Below are 25675 nucleotides of genomic sequence, written 5' to 3'. Positions count from 1 at the left end.
CTGTAGAAGTTCCAGGTCCTGACAGAGAGAAGAATGCCTTTGTCCCAAGATTTTACTCTGAAAATGCTTAGATCACAAGATTTCCCCAAACCCCTACCACCCACAGTAGCTAGTAAGATGACATGTTCTGATTGTCTTAGCCTAAATCATATGCTTCATCCCTAAAGCTGAGGGGAGTAGTCAGCCAGCCTCTCAAAACCATGGATCCCTGGAGCTTAAAGAAGACGGGATGGAGCTGGAAAGGCAGCCACGAGGGTCCTTAGTGCTGCACTATAACTTTGACTCTGTTCAGATCTCTAGGAAATTTTCCTTAACAGACAGCATGGTAGAATGCATAGAAATTATTTTCTTTGAATTCAAGCAGTCATCCATCCATTTAACCCTTCCATTCTTTAATTTGTTCAGCATTTACTTATTGGGAGTCTTATAACACAGTCAATATACTAGGTCCTGAGGTTATGACTAAAAAAAACAAAATGCGGTTTCTGCCCTCACAATCTATAGTAATAACTGGCAAATCAGAAGATAACTAAGTACTGTGGTAAGGGAACTACAGGCTCAAGAAATAGTGGCTGTTTTAGTATTACTATAATTGATCTTGAATTTTGAATCTTCTTAGTAGATTATTGGTTGTGTGATGAAGCCATATATTTTCTGTTTCACTTGCTATTTTACTTTAAATTTAGTTTATTCTAAAGCAAAGCATATTCTTTAAGAATTCTTAGGATTAACTTTAGATAGGGCCATAGAATTAGCCTTAGTGTGGTTTGCTGACAAGGACACAAGGTAAAAGAGAACATATTTAGGGTACATTTTAAAACATGAAGCAGCGTAACGTGTCCAGTTTAGTTTCTGAAAGAGATCCGTCAGGAGAATACATTACTATGTTTTTGTTATTCCTTTGAAGGTTATTTTTGTCCAGATAATTTAAAAATATTATAAAATCATTCTTTAGGGAATATTAGTATAAACTCCTAAAAAAAAAAACTTGCTATTTTTAGCTACACAGAGCAGAATTAATATAATCTAGTATATGTTTTTTGGCCTAGAAATTGCAGAACAGGGAGTATTACATGACCTTAGGAGAACCCAAAGGTAGGAGTAATATGTAACTCTGAAACTGATTTCCACTGTGACTTGATACACTCTACCAAATTACTTTTTATCCACACCTGTAGCTGTCTTCTAATTATGTAATGGTGAACATGTATATATACGCTGCTGTAAAAACTCGTCTAAAATTAAGAAAGGTGTCTTCTGGAAATAACATTTTTCAATTACATAAAAAGAAATTACAGAGCTTACAAAAATACAACATTCAATAACTCTTACCCAGGTCCCTATCATTCTATAGCTTAATACGTCATATTTGACAGATGGCTCTCAAAGGACTCTTTTAGGCCCTCCGTAACCATGTGAATGAGAAGCTCTAACTGAGTGTGGGATCGGACTTCTGCTTTAATTGGAACTCCTCACTTACCAGTTGTGAAACTAGAAGTGGTTGGAGCTTTTGGCTTAATCATTCTCTAACATTATACAGTGTTTAATCTTTTGAGTTATGCTTTGCTATAGAAAAATTTTAAAGCAAGGTAAGTCAAATGACTGCCATCTTTATGATAAAATTTTAGTATCACTCCCATTTTGTCTTCTAGCCTCAAACCTATTTAGAATGTTTTGCTGTTAGTTTCTGGGTGAAATTTAAATGATTTCCTTTTCCTGTCCTTTCACTAACTAGTCTACTGGGGAGCAAAATGCATGGCCACAGCTTTGAAACAATAATCAGGACTTTTGATTTGATGGGGACAGAGTATTTTGAATCAGGACTTGGTCAGAAAATATAGGAACGATTGCCATTTATTTTCACCTTCCTCACATCAAGGAGTTTCAGCGTTAGTAAAGCAGAGAATTATTTCTTAGAGTAAAGATACAAATGGGCACTACAAAGGAAGCATTTTTGTGTCTACCAGTGGTAATGAAGGTGTGCAGACGTTCCTGGGCTGCTGTGTTGAGTCTTGCATAAATGGATATTTGACTAACACATCTGATTATACTGTTCAATTAAGTTTTTTATAGAATCAATATTTTCTTTCTCAAATAATTTCAATTTGTTCTTTTTAAAACGAAATCTTTCTCTTTTAAAAGATACATTTCAAGGGTTTTCTTAGAGATCAGTATACCAACTTGTTTATAAAACACCTTGGCAGAGAAAGAGTTTTAAAATATCATCGAATTTAAGAACACCACAAGATTTACCACTGATTTACATTTAATGTTTATAGTTCTCAAATTGTGGTGGTTGTAATAACCAAAATATTTTTGCCTTAAATATTTTGTGGATTATATTTCACTATTCTTTCTCCTTCACCCACATTCCCCACAGTAGGTGGGCAGATTGTTGTTACATAGTCTGGCTTGTATTTATCTTTATTGGTTTAATCTCAATAAGTTAGTACTTCTAAATATGAAAATAAATGTATTCTGTGGCAAGATTTTGGTCTTTGTACTGCTCTAGTTTATTTAATGGAATTAACAGATCATTGCTTGTTTGGTATAGATAATTTCCCCCTATTCCTTTGTTTGTATCTATGTGAAGGAGCTACCTTCAGTTCATTTTTTATTATTGCTACCACTTAATGGTAAATCATGAAAAGCAAGCTGTTTAATGCAGTTAGACTTATTCCTAGATCACTGTATTTTTCATGCAGAAATCAGAATTCTAGGTTAAGCTCTAATACTTAGTGATGGATGTAATCCACTGTGTTGGGATGTCTGCTGGGAACTATCCTTTTCATAAAGCATCAGTCCAGGCTTCTGCTTTTCATGAGTCTCCATTTTCTGCGCAGAAGAGTCTCAACTCTTTAGCATAGTGTCAACCCAGCCAGTCTTTTTATCCTCATCTTTCTTCTACCATTCCTGCTCCCGATTCTCAAAACCATGCATACACTCACAACTCACTTGCATGCATGCACATACACACAGTACTTAAGGAACCCCTTGTACTTGTAGTTCCCTAAATAGGTGCTCACTTTTCTTCCCTTTCCCTGAGCCTTCTCTATTTAGCAACATCTCAGCTGAAATATTTTAGTATGTGATAAATTATAACTAGTTGTGTTTGCTTAGTTTTACTTACTAAACAAGTTCCTAAGAGCATGGACTTATGATATTTACTTTCATATCTTCTGTACCTAGCACAGTTACTCGAAATCATAAACTTTCATCAAATATTTGTCCAAATAATGTGAGTAAAATAGGTATAATTTTATAGCTGGTATATGTGAATATTATTAATCAATCCTTTGGATGATTTGAATTTTTTTCTCTTTTGCTTAAAGAATGCAGTTTCCAGGTAATATATATAATCAGTCATTTCTTTTGACTCACATAAAGATGTAAAAAGTTCCTTCAAGAACTTCTGTATCAGGAGTTCTGCTAATCTTGTACAGGTGTTTGCCACTTGCTAATGGTTTTCATTGCTTGAATAACTTCCTGTTCAAATTATACTTGTGGCTTTTCCACAGTTCTAGCTATAGAAGTTCTTCTAACCACACACTTCAGTATTGACTTACAATGGTCCAAATTTGTCTACAGGGTGATACTAAGCATCAATTCCAGTTTCAAATAGTTTTTTTTTTCAAATGCACGAATACCATCTGTGACTATTGGTCCACTATTTAGGTGCCAATTCAGAACATTTGGCAATAAATATTACTTACTTTTTCTCATGTATTTGCTATTATAAGGTTTTATAATTTAGCATCTTCAAATAATGACGTACTTCAACTCTCAGATCCATTAAATACTTTTTCTGGACAATTCTTGTAGTTATTGGCTGATTTATACTTTGAAAATAGTTTGAATTTGCAGGTGCCTTAAATTACTATAGAATTTTTTTGTAGCATGGAAATTTTGCATCTCCACTCATTCTACTTCATGCAGTACCAAACTTGTTTCATTCAATCCTTTTAACATTAAAGAATAATTAACCAGATTCACGAAGTTACTTTTGTATTTATCTGCTTCTTATACTATATTTGATAGCCTATGGGATAGAATTAACATTCAATGATAAATTATATTCATCATTAATTGTTTCAGTCAGTACTATGGCTTTTATATTCATGTACACATGACACTGTTTTGCCATTTCTAGTAGTAATTCTGCACCTCAAATAGAAGACAGTCATTAATAATGAGTTTATAGACCTGCTCTCAAAAATGGAGAAGCTTTAAGTACAGAAGTGACTACCTTTGGGAAAAATGCACTACAGAAAAATTATGAATCCCTGGGATAACTTTTTTATTTTGAAAAAAGAAAAAGGCCTTACTATATAAAAGTTCTACCAGAACTTTTAAATAATTTAAAAATAGTGTTTATTTACAAAAATTTAGTATATACACAAATATCTCCAAGCATACTACTGTATTTCTTTACTGAATCTGGAGATATTTTCCAAGTGAGAAAGAGACTGGAAGAGAGAGAGTTAGAGAGGGGAGGAAGGGAGAGGGAAAAGGGGAAAAGAAAGAGAAAGATTGAGACCCTTTATCCTCGACAAAAGCTCTGTGTAAAGTTTGTATTATCCAGTGGCGTAGTGGGGAAGATGTTTGAATCTTGGAAGACTTGTTTCTTATGGCCCTACGAATGAGTCCATTATAATTAATAAAGTAAAATAGCCTAATAAGACAATTATCATTCTCTATTAAAAAAAAATGCTTCAAGTGAAATTTGGGTGAATTTTTCCCATCACCTTAAGCAGTTCTTTTAAATCATTTCATCCAATTTTGTGAGATCTGGAAACTTCCATACATTGTAATGACTGTAGGCCAGCTGGTTATATTCAGGAGTTATTCAAAAAGTTGTCAATTCTCTGAATCAAAAGACAACTATAAGAAAATTTATAAGTCATTTCTAATACATTTTAATAATATTGAATTTCATCTCCTACTCCCACTGCCCACCCCCTGAGACCAACCAAACTAGGGAAAAATAACATTTTACTTAAGCTAGAAAACGTATTTTGTTTAAATTGTACCAAGAATTATAAGTTGCTACAGGTTTCTGGAAAGAAGTATGGCAATATCAATATCTATCACTTTTAAAAGAAAAACACCTTTATGTCCTTTGATCCAGAAATTGCATTTCTAGATACTATCCTAAGAAAATAATTGAACAAAGACACTTTTAAAAAAATTAAATATATTCATTTTTAAGAGTAAAATTTTTATTTAAAAGTGGAAATATTCAAGTTATAAAGTTTCTTCTTAGCTAGAATTGGCTATAGCCCACAGGTTTGAAAAATATGTAACATTTCTATTATTTAAATATTATTTTGTAAATACTCTTTAATTTCAATTTTGAATTTTCCTTTGGCCTAAATTATATAGGAAAATATTTAAAATATAGAGATATATATTTTCCAAGTGTCTGGATGTTTTGTTTGTTTCTACTTCTATCAGATGTTTTAGTTGCATTATTGCATAGTAGTCAGATTGTTGGATATTATTTTTAGTTTTTGGAATTTATTAGAATTTATTTAATGTCCTAATATTTGGTGACTTTTTGTAAATGATTCATGGACAAGGTAGGGAGATTTATATATATATATATGTCAGTTCATCATTATTAATTAGTATTCACTTCCTTTTCATCATTAATCTATAGGTTTTTGTTTGTTTGTTTGTTTTATTACAGACCCTGATCAGTAAAAAATTTGGGAGCTTACACTTACACCTGCCCTAGCAAAATCCCAATTCTGATTAAATCCAGTTTGTTGCTTATTTCATAACTATGTTAAGTCTATGTACCCCAGTAGCAGAACATGACCGGAGAAAAACACAATCAAGCTGACAAGTCTCACATCAAATTTATAACTAAGGACCTCAAATAGCCCTTAGTGTTTCCCAGCAGTTTTAAAACATCCTTATTGTGAGCTTATTGTCCCACTGACCTTGATAACAATGTAAATCTTTCTCATCAGACCTCTTGCACTTCTCTTTGTTGCAGCTCTGCTGGCACCTTGCTTCCTGTTCCACCTTGCTTCCTGTTCCACCTTGCTTCCTGTTTCTCTGAGAAAAAGAGAAGCAATACAAAGAGCACTTCCACAAGTTCCTACCACAACATCTGATACTTGCTATAATTCCCCTACACGATTTCCCCTGCCTTAAAACAAACAAAAACACTTCCACCTACGTCTTTCTGCTGTCCTTCACATTAGAACTTCTCAAAAAAGATTGCATTTGCTCTCCTCCCATTCTCTTTCAAACCCACTTGAATTTCTTTTTCATTCCCAACACGCTATAGAAATTACTCTTGCTCAGGGCACTAGTAACCTTTTAAGTTGCCAAATACAGGATACAAGAGTAGGTTTACAGTTGTGAGTACGTGAAACAGAGTTTATTCTCGTATTATTACTTATTAATAATTGTATTATTTTCCATATGAACAACTGTAAACCTACTTTTGCCCCACCCTGTACATTGGTCAGTTTTCCATCTTTCCTCAGATATCAGCTCTCAGTAATAGCTCTAACTGGACAAGCACATTACCACTTGCGGACTTTTTCAGCTACTGTTCTTTAGCCCTCTGACTTCTGTCAGATCTCTGCTCAGATACCAGCATCAGAGAGACCCGCCCCAACCATGCAATAGTTGGACTGAATTGCATCTGCTCACGAATACAGAAGTTGAAGCCCTAACCTCTTATGTACTGGTATTTGGAGAACGAGCCTTTGGGAGATACTTAGGTTTAGACGAGATCATAAGGGTGAGCCTCGAATGATGGGATTACCTTTCTAAGAAGAGGAAGAAACAACAGACCTCTCCTGCCCCATGAGGACATAATTAGAAGACAGCCAGTGGTCTGCAGCCCAGGAAGAGAGCCTCCCCAGACAGAGCCTGCCTTTGCTAGTTCCAGCCTCTAGAACTGTGCAAAATGCATTTTGTTGTTAAACCACCGGTCTGTGGTACCTTGTTAGGACAGCCTGAACAGCCTAAGACAAAAGGGTACCTCTCCTACTCGGTCTTTCTCTGTTCACTTACTCCACTGTCTTCTGTTCATAGCATTTAACATCCAATCTTTTATATGTTTGTTTATTGTCTGTCTTCCTCCACTAGAATGTAAGTTCTGGAAGAGCAAGAGCTTTGTTTATTTTTTCTTTTTTTACTACGGTAGCTCCAGTACCCAGAAGAGTGTGTAGTTACATTGTAGATGCTTAGTAAATATGTTATATAAACAAACAAGTTAATAATATTGACAATATTCCCAAACATTTGTAAATCACAGTTGCTTCATCATTTGGAAAGCACATATTTTCTTACTACTTTTACCTGTAAAGTAGTACATAAATTGTGGTTTTTAAGAAATATCCATTAGTAGTATCCAATGATCATCACAGAAAAGTTCAGCAAATTTATAACACTTGTCTTTTACAAGAAAACTATTCATTTCTCCTTAGTTCTGTATCACCTTTAATAACTTGGCTTGAATCTTTGGGTAGTATAGAGTATTTTTATGTTCATTCTACATCTCTATTTAAAGTTTTGCACAGATTCTGCTATTGGTGGTCTTTTTTTATATATTAGCACAAAAAAGACATCCTCCTGTTCTAAGTAAGGGGAAAGAAATTGCAACATCCTCAAATTGAGGAAATGTATGACTTTGTCACAGCCAGCTCTCTGTCCATGCGTAAGCATTGCTCTCCTTCAGATAGTTTACTCAGCACGTAAATTATTGAACATACAGACTGAGAGAGTATCAATGTCAGGCCATTGAAAATGTATTTCATTTTCTAATTAAAAATAAATATAAATAGGTGTTTCACTATTTTATATCCTAATCAGTCACTTGGGACACCCCACATTTTTTTCCTACTTAATCAAATAGAACCCAAGAGGTATATTAAAAGGAAGTCTTTCATTGCTGTGATGTTACCGTAAATATCTCCTTTAATATCCAACCATATAATTTAGTTGTCCTACATTAGGAAAGAGAAATTCAGAAGTTTTTCATGCCGTTGAGGGACCCTTCATCGGTAGACATTGGCTCTCTTGTTTGAATTAACGGCTAGGCTTGTTAACACCTAGCATTGCCTGTCTTTACTTCTAATTTTTCTTAGCCAGTTAATAGCATATACAGCAGAGGTTTGTGTTTTGCCCCAAATCTTTAGATTTTTTTCTTTAATTTCTTACAATTGATGATATTACCCTATTTACCTTTGTTGACATAGCAGATATATTTTTATCTTACTTACTCTTCTGTTGCTTATGCTTTCCTGCACATTTTCTTTAATGATATTTTATTTGTAATTTCAGTGTCTACCTGAATTTTAATCTTTCAGTGTTTATTTTCAAATTCAGGGGAAACTTAAATCTCTGTGTCTCAATTTGTCAACTTTATTTTATTTCAATTTGTCAACTTCAAAAATGAGTTAAATTTTTTTTTTCCATGTGACACATATGCTTTGACCGCACACTGGATGCCAGCTTCTGTAACAAACGCTGGCGATGTGGGGTAGTGTTCACACTACTCCAGAGACTATAACATACCAGAGAAATAGGTATAATAGTAATAAAGCAGAGTCTGGTATAGGACTTACTACATGCCAGATACTGTTCTAAACCCTAACATTAAAAACATAAACAAACAAACAAACAAACAAAAAAGTAAAATAATAAATAAACCTTGACATTGGTATTAACTCATGTTATAGTCTAACATGAGGTAGGTTCCCTCCTTTCAGATGAGGACCTGAAGTACAGAGATGAGGTGACATTGCAGGGACCACAGGTACGAAATGGAAGTACTAGGAAGAAAACTCTTGGGAGCACGCACTCCCTTGGAAAGCAAAGTAGAGGGAAAGTTGCATATTTCTCTCAATCTGGCCTTGATCTGGAAGAAGTTTCTTGAGTTTTATTGTATGTGGTTACGAGCCTCCCTTACTTCAAGGCTGACAAAGATATTTTGCTCTATTTTTGCCTTCCTTTGGCCATTTCAGGTCATTTGTAAACTGAATCACACATTTATAAAGATAACAGCTTTATCGTATTTGTTTTACAGCTGTGAAATCTCATTATCATAAATCCAAATTTTTCAAAACCATAGTTGATAAGAGATAACTGTTTCTTTCAAAATTTTTATAAAATCCTTGAAGGGCCAAGGACACTCAGTTATTTACAGATTGCTTACCTTTTAGTCATTAGCCGAAAAGAACTTGTTTAAAGAACTTTGGTCAGCAAGCAGTAGAGGAGAAGTAGTTTGAAACCTTAGAGAAATTTGAAGAGTAGACAACAGTAAGTGCTGTGCTCTATTGGGTGCTTATGGGAAAGAGAAAATTCGAGAAATGCTAGGAGATTGAGATTTCAGTGAGAAGATATCAAACACCAACTTTGTGTTTTCGTAACTTTGCATAATACTGGTCCATGTGGAAAGAGGATAAAATTCTCTTAACTAATTATGCCCCTTCTGATCTCCAAATAAGCTGAGCATAGTCCAGCTGCATACGGGTTACAGAGGTTTTTGTAGAATACTTAGGACCCTAAACACCATTTAAGACAGTATTCCTCTGAGAAGATGCATTCTGAATTTAAAACAAACTTTTAGGATATACTATATTTATAAGTTGGAGGATTCTGTAGTTTAGTTTTAAATATGACTTTTTACACATCTACAGGTCTTCAGTGAGGCGGAACTGCTTGTCCTCTCTAGAAACTCTTTTATCAGGCTTATTTTGTCTAGAAACAAAGAACTACTGGTATTAGTGACTAATATTAATACAATTTGGAACCTCCACCTGATTTTTCCCTCTCTTTATTTTTTATCTTTTATTGTTGTTCTATTACAGTTGCCCCAATTCCCCCCCCCATTGCTCTCCCCTGCCCCACCCCGCCTTCTCCCACAGTCGATCCCCACCCTGTTGTCCAAGTCCATGGGTCATTTATACTAGTTCCTTGACTAGACCCTCCCCCTTTCCCTCCTCCTCCTACCCTCTCCCTTCTGGTCACTGTCAGTCTGTTCCTTGTTTCCATGCCTCTGGTTCTATTTTGCTCATTTGTTTGTTTTGTTCATTAGGTTCCTGTATTAGGTGAGATCATATGGTATTTGTCCTTTGCTACCTGGCTTATTTCAGTTAGCATAATAGTCTTCAGTTCCATCCATGCTGTCACAAAAGGTAGGAGTTCTTTCTTTCTGCTGCGTAGTATTCCACTGTGTAAATGCACCAGTTTCTTGAGCCACTCATCTACAGATGGGCACTTAGGCTGTTTCCAGCACTTGGCTGTTGTAAATAGCGCTGCTATGAACATAGGGGTGCATAGGTTCTTCTGAATTGGTGTTTCAGGATTCTTCAGGTATAATTCCAGCAATGGGATCACTTGATCAAAAGGCAGTTCCATTTTTAGTTTTTTGAGGAAATTCATACTATTTTCCACAGTGGCTGCACCAGTCTGCACTCCCACCAACAGTGCACTAGGGTTCTCTTTTCTCTGCATCCTCACCAGTACATGTTTGTTGATTTGATGATGGCCATTCTGACTGGTGTGAGGTGGTATCTCATTGTGGTTTTTATTTGCATCTCTTTGATGGCTAATGATGTTGAGCATTCTTTCATATGCCTATGGACCCTCTGTATGTCCTCCTTGGAGAAATGTCTGCTCAGGTCCTTTGCCCATTTTTTAATTGGACTGTTTATCTTCCTGGTGTTGAGTCATATGAGTTCTTTATGTATTTTGGAGATCAAACCCTTGTCCAATATGTCCTTGGCAAATATGTTTTCCCGTTATAGTCTGTTCCCTCTTTATTTTGATGTTTTCTTTAGCTGTGCAGAAGCTTTTTAGTTTGATGTAGTTCCATTTGTTTATTCTTTCCTTTATTTCCCTTGCCCTAGGAGATATATCGACAAAAATGTTGCAGCATGGGATATCTGAAATTTTACTGTGTTTTCCTCTAAGACTTTTATGGTGTCACGGCTTGCGTTTAATTCTTTTATCCATTTTGAGTTTATTCTGTGTGTGGTGTAAGTTGGTGGTCTAGTTTCATTTTTTTGCATGTCCCTGTCCAGTTCTCCCAACACCATTTGTTGAAGAGGCTATTTTTACTCCATATTATGTCCTTCCCCTTTGTCAAATATCAATTGACCAGAGAGACCTCGGTTTATTTTAGGGCTCTTTATTCTGTTCCATGATTTCTTATAAGGTTACTTAGGATGGTCATATTTCCTAGTGAGTAAAGGACTTAATGATTGTTGTGGTTAGGCTTTTATATAATTTATGTCTAGCTACTGGCAGTATCCTGATGGTAAATTAAAGATGCATATTACCTCAGTGTGCCATTAAATAAAAGAAGTATTCCTTACATATAGGAAAGAGGTCACTTTTTTTTCCAGGATGATGATACAAAGTTGTCATAGAAGTTATACTTCAGTAAAAGTTATTACTGTTCTTTCTGTGTTTGATGTACAGACTGTTTAAAGATCATGGATTCATTCAGAGACTAGGGATGACAAGCTAAATTTATAAATTCACTTATAACCCATTTGATGTATTGTTTGAAAGATACTTTACATATAGACAAATTTCTCTTGTAAGTATGTGTATCTTCTAAGCAACTCAAGAATGGAACTTCAGCTCAGCCCCTGAAACTACAGCTCAGACCTCAATGAAATCAATTACTTGATCACTGTTTCTGATCTGTGCTTCTCTCTCTACATAGGCTTCATTTTTTTCTCCCTGTTGAGCTATGTTTTTTACTTGGTGGATAACATACCACCAGCAGGTGCTCCCAGTTCGGCCTCATCACCTGGAGAGAGGCAGACTCAACTCTGCATTACCAATCCTAAATCTCAGAAAAGGGCCTCTGACTGACCCACCTTGCATCAGGTGCCCAGGGCTGGAACTTGGCAGTGTGGCTGGAAGGCAGGGCTGTGCTGTGCCACTCTTAACGAGGAGGTTTGTGGGCGACTTTGCAGGGATGGGCAGTGAGAGGAGACAGACAGCGCCATACTCCCTGCTCCAGCAGACAGGCGTCCAGTCATCGTTTGTAGCACGTGCACATATGTACTCGAGTTGATTTTGAGACTGTCTGCTTCAAAATGTTCTACTTCGAAAATGATTTTCATAATTAAAACTAATTTCCTTTTTAAAGATACAGGGGCTACTATACAGTTTCTCTTAGACTTAAAGGAAAATGGCTAATGAAAAATAAATATAGAAAAGACCCACTAAAGTTCACAGAATAACAAAGAAAATCAAATGCTCTTCTGTCAAGCCTTTTCTCTTAAAAAATAGCCTCACTAAAACTGTAAAACATTTCAACAAAAACATTTCTTCAAATATGTTATTTTAAATACTATATCACTTAAGCAAATATTTAAGTACTATATTAGTCTCTCTGCATACTTGACTTGAATTTAATTCTACCAGTCTGCCAAATATGTTGAAGCTCCAAATCCATTTTCATTTGCCAGGTTAAATGTTTATTTCGTTTTTCCACATAATGTGTTCTTTGAAGTGTCACAAGCATACCCAATCTGATTTCTTTTTATTAGGAAAATGCTAGGGTTTTTTTTTCTTTCTTCTGTTAATGGTACAGGGTAAGCAGGCTTCTCTCAAGGAATATGTAAAGACATGTCTACAATTCCTACCTGCTGAAGGTGTCTGCTACCTTTATTAGCTGTTGAAAAATAGATACTAACTTTCTTAAAGGAAGTTTAAAACATATCCACTAAATATACCTACATTTCTGAAGCCTCACTATTATTTCCTTATAATCAGAATACCAAGACTTTTCCTGTACTGTAGAATATCTAGTTTTACCTAACAACTGACTCTGTGTAGACTAGGACAGTGGAAAAGAACTAGGCTGTGGTGGTTTACAAATAACTGGCATTATTTGATTATGAGGTTTTCCTTTTCTTCTGCTCATGTATGTTTATGTGACCCTAACATCCATTTCAAATTCTGTTCTTGTTTTCAAAGAACATTTACATGCCTTTGACTATTATAGTCTCTTAGATATACTTCTCTTTTAAAAATTTGCCAATAGCTTTTAGAGTGTATCTTACTCATTTTTAAAAAGACGGATTTCGTATTGAGCATTTGTATGAATTGCATAGTGGTTTTTTCTATTTGTAAAGTTCAATGGTACATCTTCTTAGGTTTCTTGTACTGGACTGAATTTGCTATGGTAAGGAGCATCTTGAGGAGGAGATAGTGCTCTTCCTAACACTTAACTTCCCTGAAGAACAATACTGGGATTCTTTTTCCTTTCTCTATTATAAAAGTGCAGATTCATATCAATGCCACAGTCTCTCTTTCATTATCAGCATCACAAGGCCTCCTGATTCCCTAAATCAGCACCCTCCTGTGTGAGGCACGGGAGGCATAAAGTTGACCCCATAGATTAAATAGCGGTATCGTTGTTACAGGGGAAGTGGCTCTAAAGGCCATTCTGGATCATGAAGTCAAGGACAAAGCCTGCACAACATTATATGTCAATTATATCTCAGTCAAATGGGTGGTGTGACAGGAAATAAATAACTTTTTTTAAATGGGGGGAGGGGAGCTACAGCTTAGAAATATCAGAGTAGATACTGGAGGAGACAGAGGCCCTCATGGCATCACCAAGGTGTTATGTCCAGCCTGAAAGCCTGAATTACTTGTCTCCAGAATTCATTTATATGAAAAAGAAGTAAACTTGTATCTTGCTCAAGCAACTATAACTTGGGGTCATATTGTGTGCAGCCAAAATATTTTAACTAGTAAACCCTGTAAATGAGCCCCCTAGGTTGATAAAATCAAGAATAATATACTTCTAGAAAGTAATTAGTGTCTTAGAGTAGACCTGGTCTGATATAAAAATTGCTTTAGTTAACAGTCACAAGTAGAAGGCATTAGATAGTTCCCATCTATTTGACAGTGATTGCATTCTGTTTTGCCTGGTGCTAGTACAAATGTAGGTTCTCTCATACAGTCTGTTTTTAGTTTTTGCCAACAAAATGAACTCATAAGTGGTGAAACAACTTTTTTTGTGCCACATGTTGAGAGTAGATCATTGTTAGCTGTCATTTGAACTCATCATGTTTAATACGTCAAGGGTGCTGTAGAGATGGCCTGTCCAAGCCCTTTCACACGGCTTCTGTGTGGATTCTCCCTGTCAGTGCCAAAGCTTCACGTTTACAAGGATAAACCCTTTAACATGGCACACCGATGTTTCTCCCTTGTTAATTCTTCTGCAGGTAATTGGTAAGTTAAGCCTTTTTTTATATTGAAGGAATATTTTGTCATGTGGTCAATATTTTTCAAAGAACTATCATAGCGACAGGACAAGTGTTTATGTCTTAATATGTTTCATCCTAAATCTCATATAAAGAGTTTTGCATATCAAAACTTATAAACATCAAAAGGTTTAAGACCTTTTTTCCAGCTAGAACCATGGAGGCTGCAGAAGAGAAGAAAAAGGTTCCTGCTGTGCTGGAAACCCTTAAGAAAAAGTGAAGGATTTTCGCAGAGCTGAAGATCAAGCGCCTGAGAAAGAAGTTTGCGCAAAAGATTCTTTGAAAGGCAAGGAGGAAACTTATCTATGGAAAAGCTAAGCACTATCACAAGGAGTACAGGCAGATGTACAGAACTGAGATTCGAATGGCTAGTGTGGCAAGAAGAGCTGGCTCCTTCTATGTACCTGCGAGACCCCAGTTGGCATTTGTCATCAGGATCAGAGGTATCAATCGTGTGAGCCCAAAGGTCCGAAAGGTGCTGCAGCTTCTTCGCCTTCGCCAGATCTTCAATGGCACCTTCATTAACCTCAACAAGGCTTCAATGAACATGCTGAGGATTGTGGAACCATACGTTGCATGGGGCACCCAAACCTGAAGTCAGTAAATGAATTGGTCTACAAGCATGGCAATGGCAAAATCAACAAAAAACGAATTGCCCTCACAGATAACGCATTGATTGCTCTATCTCTTGATAAATAAGGCATCATCTGCATGGAGGATCTAATTCATGAGATCTATACTGTTGTAAAACGCTTTAAAGAAGCAGACAACTTCCTGTGGCCCTTCAAATTATCTTCTCCACAAGGGGGGATAAAGAAAAAGACCACCCATTCTGTAGAAGGTGGAGATGCTGGTAACAGGGAAGACCAGCTCAACAGGCTTATTAGAAGGATAAACTGAAGTATCTATTGTGGTTATTTTTGTAATCTGGTCAGTTAATAAACAGTGACTGCTTTAAAATTGAAAAAAAAAAATGTTGAAGAAATCATTCAGCATTTATCAGTATGTTTCCTGTCCCTAAAATTCCAGGGGAAGGTAGGAGAAGGGATTTGATTCTAGATTTTTTTGTTGTTGTTAATCAAAATATCCATCCTGCTACTTAAGAAATTAAAATACTGTGCTATAGAAAATAGGTACCATTTGGGTGGTGTGTTTTTTCTACCTCCTCTACAGATTACTATGCAAAGGAGGGTACGCAAAGTAACAGGGCATGCTTCGTTTAACTATACTTATGGAATACCTGATGCGGTACAGTAGGAGTATTCTTAAAAGTTGTATAATCAAATTGTAGTTTATTTCATTATAATGTAAATGTACAAGGAAAACATCAATATCAAGAATTCTAAGAAGATTGCTTTTGTGCTGTAAAGAATCTTAACTCACTATTTTGACAAGGTCATATTTTCATTATGTAGATTTTCATTATTCATTTTAGTGTTGCTTCATTTACCAGAAACATTTGGGCAATCTGGTGTTTAAACCCGTTGCCCCGGTTGCCCCAGTGATCATCAGGATTATTGGACTGGTCTGACTGGCTAACTAACCTCTGCTATTCCCACTCTCCCCATCATCCTGCTCCTCTCCACTGGAGCCTTCTTTGGAAGAAGATGACCTTCCCAGATATATGAGCCCATGCTTATGTCACAATAATGTGCTCTCACTTAAAAGCTACACACTAATAGTGTACACATTGGTGTTCAGCCAATGTAACATTTATGTTCCCTTGGCATCATTTTTCTAATTGTGGATGTCAGTCATCATAAAAGATTATAAAGTCTTCATTATAGAAAGACTTTTTTTTAAATCTTCTACCAAACTGAGGTATGCCTGTCTTCTTTCTGATACTCTCTTTAGCCTGCATGATACTATGACCAGAGCATGAGCGTTGGGGTCAGACAGGTGGACATTAAATCACAGTTCCATAACCCTATTCTTGTCCATGGTATCCTTGTTACCATAGACAAGACACTTAATGTTTTTGATTCTCACATCCCTTACTGGAGCAGTATCTTATAGCTTGGAACTGTTGGGAACGGTTTGTGATGGCCTCCAAGGCCAGCACGTTTGTCTTTAAGAAATAGTGGCTATCTTTGAAAAATGATTCTTTATAAAACAGACGGAATGGCTAAATTCCTAAAGATATACATACACATAGAAGTTAGTTTGGAATCATATTATGACTACAGTCAGAACTAGTCAAAGAAAGAACAGCATATATGAGAGAGCAAGTTATTGGAACTCCTATCTAACATTGACTGCTAGCCCCCAGTTTTAAAAATACTCAGAAAATGTAGTGTGTATCTTCAGAAGGCACTGTGTAAGATAATTCTGCGGCATGTGTTCACTTATATCTTATTAAATAACTTAATCATGTTAGGATGCATTTCTAGATATTATTAAAACTACATATAGCTCAATTTTTAGGGCTTTGAGTTCTATAAAAACTAAGTCTGTTTCTTATCAGAGCCACCAAAGTGCATTTCAGGTAGAATTTTTTAGATTAATGCAAGTCTTCTAGGTCTCTACAGTTGTAACACAAATTAGTAATGTCTAGTTGAGTTCCTTGGATAATTTTACTTGGGTAAAATTTACTTGAGTTATTCTATCTATATTCACATAGAAAACTTTACATTTGAGTAAGGAGTTTTGTTATAGGAGTCAGTGAAATTGTGGAAAGGGCACTGGTTTTGGAGTAGTAATCTTAAATCGGTCTAGCAGTGTGTCCTCCTTGATGAAAAGCCACAGAAACTCCTCCAAGTACAGTATTGAACAGACCTGGCCCTGCTTGGCTTCTGAAGTCAGGAGGGATGAGAAGTGTAGGGGCGGTGAGACTGGGCGAACAGTACATAGGAACTCTCTGTATTATTTTTGCAAATTTTCTATAAATTAAAATTATTTTAAAATAAGATACTTAAAAAACCACAGAGAGTTAGTGAGCTTCAGTTTCTTCATCAGTTAAATGGAGATGATAATAGCTGATCTTTCTACCACACATAGTTGTTGAGAAGATCAAAAAGGCAACATACATAAAACTAGCAATGCTGCTGTCCTGTGCCATGCTTGCTCCTTACTTGACTTCACCCATTTCACCGCCTCTGATCTTCCCTTCTTGCTGCCAGAGCTGTCCTTTGCTTCTTGAAGGTTTTTGTGGTTGCCTTATTTGAGGTGAACCACTGCCTCACATCACCAAGTTATTAAAACAGTTCTCGTTTCTGCATCTTTCTTTGTAATCCGTTCCACACCCTCTGTGGCATGCCTTCATTAAGCCTTCTTACTTAAGAGCTGGGCCTAATGGCCACTGACATTTAATCAAATAACAGTTATAATGCATTTACTCATGAGTAAAGGCTGATTAAAATTTGGGCACTGACATCTGAGGATGGGAATTTCATCATCAAATATCTTAACAGAAACTATTTTGTTAAATAACCATAATTATAGGTTTTGTATTTATGATTCTAGGGGATTTTGCTATTCTGCATTCTTTGAGCCCAAGAGGCTGTCATAGTATTCAGGCTACTTTGAAATACTGAATTTAAGTCCAGCCAGGGCTGTTTAGGAGATAAGTATCTGCAGGTCTTTATCTTTCAAAGATTTTGAACCCACAATTATTTTAAAGAAGATTTCTGTTTTTGTTTATTTTTTAACTGGTTAGACTTTTAAAAGTAAGAATTGAAAATAGACATTGATTTTCTGAATGTGTAGGCGTTTCTGCTTTCTCCTGTTAAGTTGGAATTTGCATTTATTACAGTTGAAACAAAGCAGTTAGGATAGCAGTTGTATCTCATTATTCTCTATTGTATTCTCACTATAGTTATATTTGGTCAAATCTGTTTCTGGGTTTTCTCCAGTGATTACGTTTTGGCATACTCAGGAAATGATTCTCTTCCTTTTGTTCCGTGTGAGCTCGTGCTGTCAGCTAGATCCGTCTCTGTGCGCTTCTGTTGATGAACTTGCTCATTTCTGATTCATGAGAACAACTCAGCCAATTATGAGAAAAGAAATTTCAGCTTTAAAATGATTAAGAACATTCTCTTCAGGGGAGTAAACAATTTAATTTGGTTTGTTTTGTTTCTAATCTTAACTCAGATGGTGCCCAGTTGTAAAAGCCTATTTTTCCTTTATAATATATTCCCTTGAGAATTTTTCCTAGACTTGTGACTTCATTTCTTCACTGGTGCGTAATGTAATAGACTTCATTGTTCATCTTTTCACAGTTTCATCTTTTCTTCCTTTTGGGTTTTTAATCATGTGTGATTCAGATTTACTGTTAGACATTTTCTGACATCCCCGTCTTTTTCAAAGTTTATTTAGAGCTGTATTTTCCTTCAATTGAAAATTTCTAAATGAATAATTTAGCCATCTTACTAGGATACCTTCTTAGTTAGAATACTCAAAGTTCAGTAGGAAGAGCCAATTTTAAAAATATTTTATAAACTGAGAGATTGAAACTGTCAACATAAATTATAGGTAATGAAGACTATAAACTGGCCATTCTCATCCATCCTGGAGGCAGTTATCTCTACAACCACTCACCACTCCTGGCAGCAACGGCACAGCTTTCAGATGGGGACAGGGTTCCGATGAGAGGCGAGGGCAGGTCTTATGATATTGGCTCAGGAGGGTTAAAAGTAGCAGCATTTGTTCTGGACCACGGGTGAGGAGCGCTCTTTCATACACATGCCACAGATAACCCTGTCATTTTTTGCAACAGACCATGATAATCAGGACCAAGGAAGGATTGACAGAAACGATACCACATGATTACATTTTTAAAGGTCACTCTGACTAATGTGTGGGGATTAATTGTTCCTTCAGTATCATGGTTATACTGTGAGTCTCGCATGTGAAATTACCTCTGTTTTGAAACCAGATAGAAAGAGAGGCCCAGTCCTTGCTCCTTGAAGGTCAGGCAGCATGGGATAGCCCAGTGGTTTTCAGTTCTGTCCTGCAATTTTTGATGTTTCATTGAGAAATACCTTTCAAAGGAGAAAGAAAGCTGGAGGGCTCTAAGTCCCCTTCCCTCACATCTATTGAAGTGTCTCTGCTTTTGACCCTTCCATTTATGAGAGTTCATAGTAAAAAGTGCATGGGTTCTGGAGTAAGACAAACCTGGTTTCATGATGCAGCACACCTTACTTGCTTAGCAGCTTAGACAAGATATCTAATATAACTGAGCCACAGCTTCTTCATTTTAAGAATAGGAAGCATATCTGCAGTATTTTCCTTCAACTGAATCTTATCTGGAAAATTAAAAGAACTAATGTGAAGTACCATGTGTGGCACCTGGCACATAGCGTAGAGTCAGTCACCCGGTGTTGGTTCCCTTCCCCTCAGATTCGTGGTTCTCCATCGGGCATGATTTTTGCCCCCTCCCCCAGGGGACATTTGGAAACATTTTGGTTTTCACAACACATGGAGTAGTGGGCAGATGCTATTGGCACCTAATGGGGAGAGGTCAGGGATGCTGCACTGCTGAACATCTTACTACAGCGCACAGGACAGCCCCACAGCAAGAATTCTTCAGCCCAAAGAGTCAGTAATGTCGAGATTCAGAAATCCTGTCATAGAGGCATTCACTTTTCTATATATAGAATGTAGGGAAAATATAAATGAATTCGTTCCACCGATACTTATGACTTACATACTATGTGTTAAGCTCTGTATAGGCTTTGGGGGTTTAGCAGTAAATAAAATAGACATAGTCTCTGCCACTGAAGAGCTTACATTCTACTTGGGCAGAAATAGACAATAAACAAGTAAATACATGTTATTGTGGCAGATGGTAGAAAGAGCTGTGAAGAAGAAGGAAGGAAGTGAGGGAATAAGCCAGACAGTGATGTGGGATTAAGATATTCTGGACAGTGGTATGGCAAATTCAAAGGCCCTGGGGTAGGAAAGTGTTTGTCATTTTCAAGAAAGGTAAGGATAGACCAGTACAGCGGGGGTGGAGTGAATGAGAGAGGGCGTGAAAGGAGATGAGAGCAGATTGATAATCAGGCACCAGATAATGTGGGGCTTTACAGGCCATTCTGAGGATTTGGGATTTTGTTCTATTTGTGAGGGGCAACTATTGGAAGAGAAACTTTTGGAAGTGTTTATCCAAGTGGTATGATCCAGTTTTCATCTTTTAAAAGGTTACTGTGGCCATTGTGTGGTGAATATACTGGCAGGAGTTGGGTAGCAGAAGAGGAAGAGTGAGAGCAGGAAGACTTATTGGGAGATCATTTCAGGAATCCAGGGAAGCGATGATAATGATGGCTTGGACCAGAGCAGTAGCGGTGAGGGTGGAAGGTGGTGAAAGTGCTTTATTCCAGATATATTTAAAGGTAGAGCTGATAGAACTTACTTAGAGGGAATTAATTGATGAAGTAATCTTAAGATAAAAAAAGTTATTTTCAAAAGAAAAAAATCCTTATTGAAAAAACTCTGATGGACCACATAGTAGCAGCACAGAGAGATTCCTCCCTTGTTCTGTGCAGAGTTCCTTATGTCCTTGAAGAGGATGGTCAGAGCCAGCCCTGCTGCACTGACAGGCTTCCTGGTTTACAGACGTCTGCTTTAAAGGTGCCAGACCTTCCAAATCCGTAAGTGAAGCCAGGCTCCATTCGGTATGCGAGTTAGACCACTTGAGAATTTGATCTTGGCTAAATCAAAATGGAAAGGTCTGCAGGTCTAACTCAAAAATAAAGAGAAAGTATGAAATGAATTTTGTGTAATAGTGGCTTTATGTACATATTTTTCAGGTAGTGTTGTAAAGTTTTACCCTAAATGACCAAAATATTCAACTGTACCCTGATACATGTGCTAGACTCTAAAGCCATCCCAGCACCACTGGATATTACATAAGCCTAGGAGAATGTTTAGGAATGTTATTCAGAATACCTAAAGAACTTACACATACTAACCTAGTATGTTCACTGTTAGATATATAGCCAAATAAAAACCACAAAAAGAGGGTTACAACATCCTCAGTTAGGAAAATAAAAAAGATGTCAGCCTTCTTTTACGTTAAAGAACTAGTTTGGGCAGAAATTTACTTAGCTTTTTATATTACTTGCCAGCTTAATTATTGCAGATCATGTTTACAATTTCAGGTAAATATTAATAAAAATTAGTACTGACACTACATGAGGATTTACAACTATACATTGCATTAGGTTGTATGGTACTAGGTTATTGAAAAAAAATGATACTTTTCTTAGCACACATTTTATTCCAGGACAGGAAATACCTCATTGCATATAATTTTCCCAACTAATAGCTTAATAAATTCATATTTTAAATTTTTAAACAGACATTAAGCCAATTTTAAATCTATTTTGATTTTAATAACAACTGTATTTTTCCTATGCAACCAATTTTTGCCATTCTTCATAGTTTATAATACAGAGAAAAGAAAAAATTTCTATAGTCACATTGATTAATCTAGACCAAAAAAATCCAATAGTTTGAAACACTTCTATTATGAACTAATTTCACAAATATCCTTTTGTGTATTTCTTAATCACTGATGCTTTGTACTTGCTGAGAATTACTCACTTATTTTTAGCACAAAATTCCTTTTAAATCCCTTGAATGTTCTCCTAGACTCTACAGCTATTTCTTTAGGAAACTTCATATGACTACTCTAATACATTCTTAATACCTTGGACACATAAAACTGGTATATTATAAAAATCACTCTGGGAGACCAAATTAGCACCAGTGGAAACTTTTGCTGTTTAGGCTACAAAATAGAAAATATACTGTATTTTTATTCAATCAAGTAATTCAGAGAAAATTCTGGATCAGACTTAAATTTTGATTTGAAGATTACATATATCAAGATTCTGAGCTAACTCCCTAAATATTGCAGTAGCATATTCATTATTTATATTCTTTCTCTCTCTGAACATTTATCTAAGCCTATGCTTTTCTGTGGTTTTCTGCCTCTTGATTTGTTCTGCAAAAGTAAGTTTCCTTGAGTGCTACTCCCAGAAATAAATACTGTTAAAAGTACAATGTATATGCTTCTTGACATTTACACATTCATGTGTTCTGGGTCTGTTTAAACATAAATGGGATCAAAGTACATACATTCTAATTCACAACTTGCTTTTTCAGTTAATAATTCTCACAGCTATAATTTTTTTTTAGGAGAGACAGAAGTAGCACACATAGAAAAGTGCAGGAGTATATTACTATCCAGAAGGACAAGTATGTTTCAGAAGGGAGAAATAATGTCATCTATGGGCTCTTCAGGGAAGACTTTCTAAAGGAGGAGGTACCTATCCTGAAAGGGAATGCCTTGGATTGCCATACTGGCCAGTTCAGTAATGAAGGTGGGGGCAGAGGACACTAATGAGGGATGTGACAAAGGAGGACATGAGGATAGCAAAGAACATGTCACGTTTTAATGAGAATAATGTCTACCTACATAAAATGGGCCAGTTTATGTCTGCATTTGGAAACCAGGCATTTGAGCTTGAAGCTGATGCAGTGATTAGCTGAGAGCTGTTCATTTCAGTTTATGATGCAGAGGAGTCAAATGGTGTGGGATGGAAGCAGACCTACTATGGTAAGGTCTTGCTGAGTGCCAAGGCCTGTTCTGTTTTTATTTTAAGTTGTACCCAGATGGGTAGGGAGAGTTAAAAATTTGGAACGAATGAGCTAGGAGCCTGTTGCAGTACTCCAGGCCCAAAATGATGAGCTTTGCAGTGGTCATAAAGCCAGGGAGAGTCTACCGAATGTTTTGAGGGAGACTCACCTGACTGTTGTATCGGGGAATCTCCAGATTACAAACTGACCCAGCAAGCAAAACAAGTATCCCCCTGGGTGCTGGGTTGCCTCTGCAACAATAGAAGTAAACCCTTTATCCTTTCTGGACCTCAGTTTCCTTATTTACAGTGAGTAGGGGATGTGGTTTCAAAGTTTGTTCAGCATTCTGTGATGTTCAATGACCTGTTAGTACCCTTCTGCAAATGGACCACAGCATGCACAAACATGCACAATATTCCATAACTCAAATGTTGTCATGTTGCTGGAATCTGCTGCCCACTACTGCATTTGAAGTTTTCAAGTTTAGAAAGCAATTTCTGTCTGACATGAAGTAGTTGGTAGGTTACCATTGGCATTTTGCCTTTTTCATGCAGAAAGGACTTTGCATTTCAAATGTAAGACTTCTAAGAATAATCAAAATAAGATTTTTAAAAATCTGAGGTAGAAGTGAGAGCAGATAAACTTTCATCTTAGTTTAAAAGTTATGTTATGTGATTCTGTAGTGCCGAAGAAAGATAAATGTCATATGTCTTGAGAAGCCGCCAGCAGATACGCAGCACATAGCTTCTGTAACCTTTACATATGCTTCAGTGAAAGCATGTGGAGAATTTAAATGAAACTTCATGCTGCCTAAGTAATCCAGCCTCATACCACAAACTGTTATAGGCGGGGGCAAATGGTGATTGTCACTGCTGAAATTATTTTTCAAAGACACAACCAATTTCACATCAATTGAGATCAAAACTTTTCACTGAACATTTAAATTAACATATATATACTGAGAGTCTGCTGTGTTCAAGATTAAACAAACACACATTCTAGGTACTGCGACTGTAGAGATGTTTGCTTCCCTGTTTTCATTTAGGTAGGACCCAAATATGAGTTCATCTGTCTTAGAATTCTGTCTTCTACATTTGTTTTACAATAACCAGAAAAAGCTGTAACTGCTTGGTCGTGAGATAAGTGACAATTAAGTATAACTATTCTCATTTACGTTTTTAAGAGCCATTCCAATTAATCTTTAAAATATTGTTGAGTGTTTGGAAAGTTTTAGGACTAATTCTTTCTAAAGTAATTTTTCTACGTATGCCCCTATATGGTAATACTTTGCTGTATGGTAATACTAGTGAAGTTCAATTTCAGAGGGGCCTCTGAATATGTAGCATATTTTTATGAGTGTTCACGAGCACTGCTGATAGCCAGAGAAGTCGAGGGGTTGGTAGAGCTGGCAGATTAAGCATAAGACGAACTGGACTTGCAGATACAAGAGCATGACTAATCCAGAGATGACCTTACATTCATGTGGCTATCTGAGATCAGAAGGACATTGTGTAACTTCAGAATGTTCAGTATGAATAAAAGCTGTGATAAACCTACTATGATTTGATTATTCAGGGATGTATCTCAGACTAGACCATTTAGGACCCAAGTTTTACATTATGAACTGTATGCTTTAAAAATTCCTTTATGTTTTTAAAATCTGTTTATCTTAAAAGTTGTTATGTTGCAGTACATAAAAAGTAGGCATTGTTGTTCTGATTGTGCTCTTTTACTGGGTTTATGGTTTTTACCCCTTGCATCTTTTTCCAGAGATGTTTTTACTGTAGCAGGAACAGAAAAGGGCAGCCAGTGCATACTTGCATGTGGATGGGAACTGGTCACCTGAATAGAGCAGAAGGGAAAGTGGAATTAGGGCAACAGAAATAAAAGCCGAACTTATTTAATAGTTGGCCAGTGTCTTGATTTTTTATGGGCTCTTTGACTTAAAAAGACTGCCTATCCTCTCTGGAATTCATACAATATGATTATAGATATTAATTTCTGATTTTAGATCAGCCAACAAGAATTTATATGCATTTCTTTTGCCTCAATCCATCAATCTATCTGCTCAGCTATTCAGCTAGCCAGCAAACATGTACTGAGGCCCAGGTAAATCCAAGGTAAACACGGGCCAATACAGAGATTATAGAAGCAAACCATAGTTGCTGTTTTTAAAGAACACGAAGGTTGGGTTATTTACTCCCTTTCCCAGGATTTAAGGTGATAGTGTAAGAAAATAATCAGATGCTAAATGATTTTGATCCTATTATAAGATCAAATTTGTCTCTTTTGGTTGTTTGAAACAATTCATGGGGAAGGGAGAGGCATTGTCCTCATCATCCTCACACCCCAGTTTGTGTCTCTGGTCTCACGTTGAGCGTAATTGCCCACTCCTCTGAGGAGTGCGCATAATTTTTCAGGTCATGGCTCACATACAAAATGATAATGTTTTTATGCCACACCAAGGGAAATGGGCAAGCCAACTTGTAGCCAGATACCAGTCTCAAGGGTTCTGCGCCCTGCCTGGTACGGCATCAGAAGGGTGAGGAGAAGCACATCTCTGCACACCTGTGAGGGCCCTGTGGCGCAGCAGGGCACCGTCAGGCGCACTCCAGCCCGTGCTATTGCACAACTAACCACAGGTCGTGCCTTGTTGCTGACCCAGGGCCCCCTAATCTTATTTTCTCGTGAACAGTTTAGGCATATTAATTATAGGGTCTACATGATTTGTTTTAGTAAGATAATGTATAGACCTTACAGCATTCCAAAGAAAATTATTGGAGATAAAATATACTACAGGTTGGAGACAGCTTTTTATAATGAAAATAGGC

The 25675-nt window shown here is 36.6% G+C and overlaps 1 protein-coding gene and 1 pseudogene across 5 annotated transcripts in view; both read left to right on the top strand.

Moving 5' to 3' along the window:
- The window catches only part of SUPT3H (SPT3 homolog, SAGA and STAGA complex component), a 502007-nt gene that overhangs the window by 355039 nt on the left and 121293 nt on the right, over positions 1–25675 (top strand). The window lies entirely within an intron of this gene.
- Positions 14422–15164, top strand: LOC150007079 (large ribosomal subunit protein uL30 pseudogene; annotated as a pseudogene).

This window comes from Furipterus horrens, unplaced genomic scaffold (genome assembly GCF_987537825.1).
Source record: "Furipterus horrens unplaced genomic scaffold, mFurHor1.1.pri manual_scaffold_6, whole genome shotgun sequence".
NCBI classification, from domain to species: Eukaryota; Metazoa; Chordata; class Mammalia; order Chiroptera; family Furipteridae; genus Furipterus; species Furipterus horrens.
Note: the sequence above shows the minus strand (reverse complement) of the source record. Positions and strands in the feature narration are given on the sequence as shown.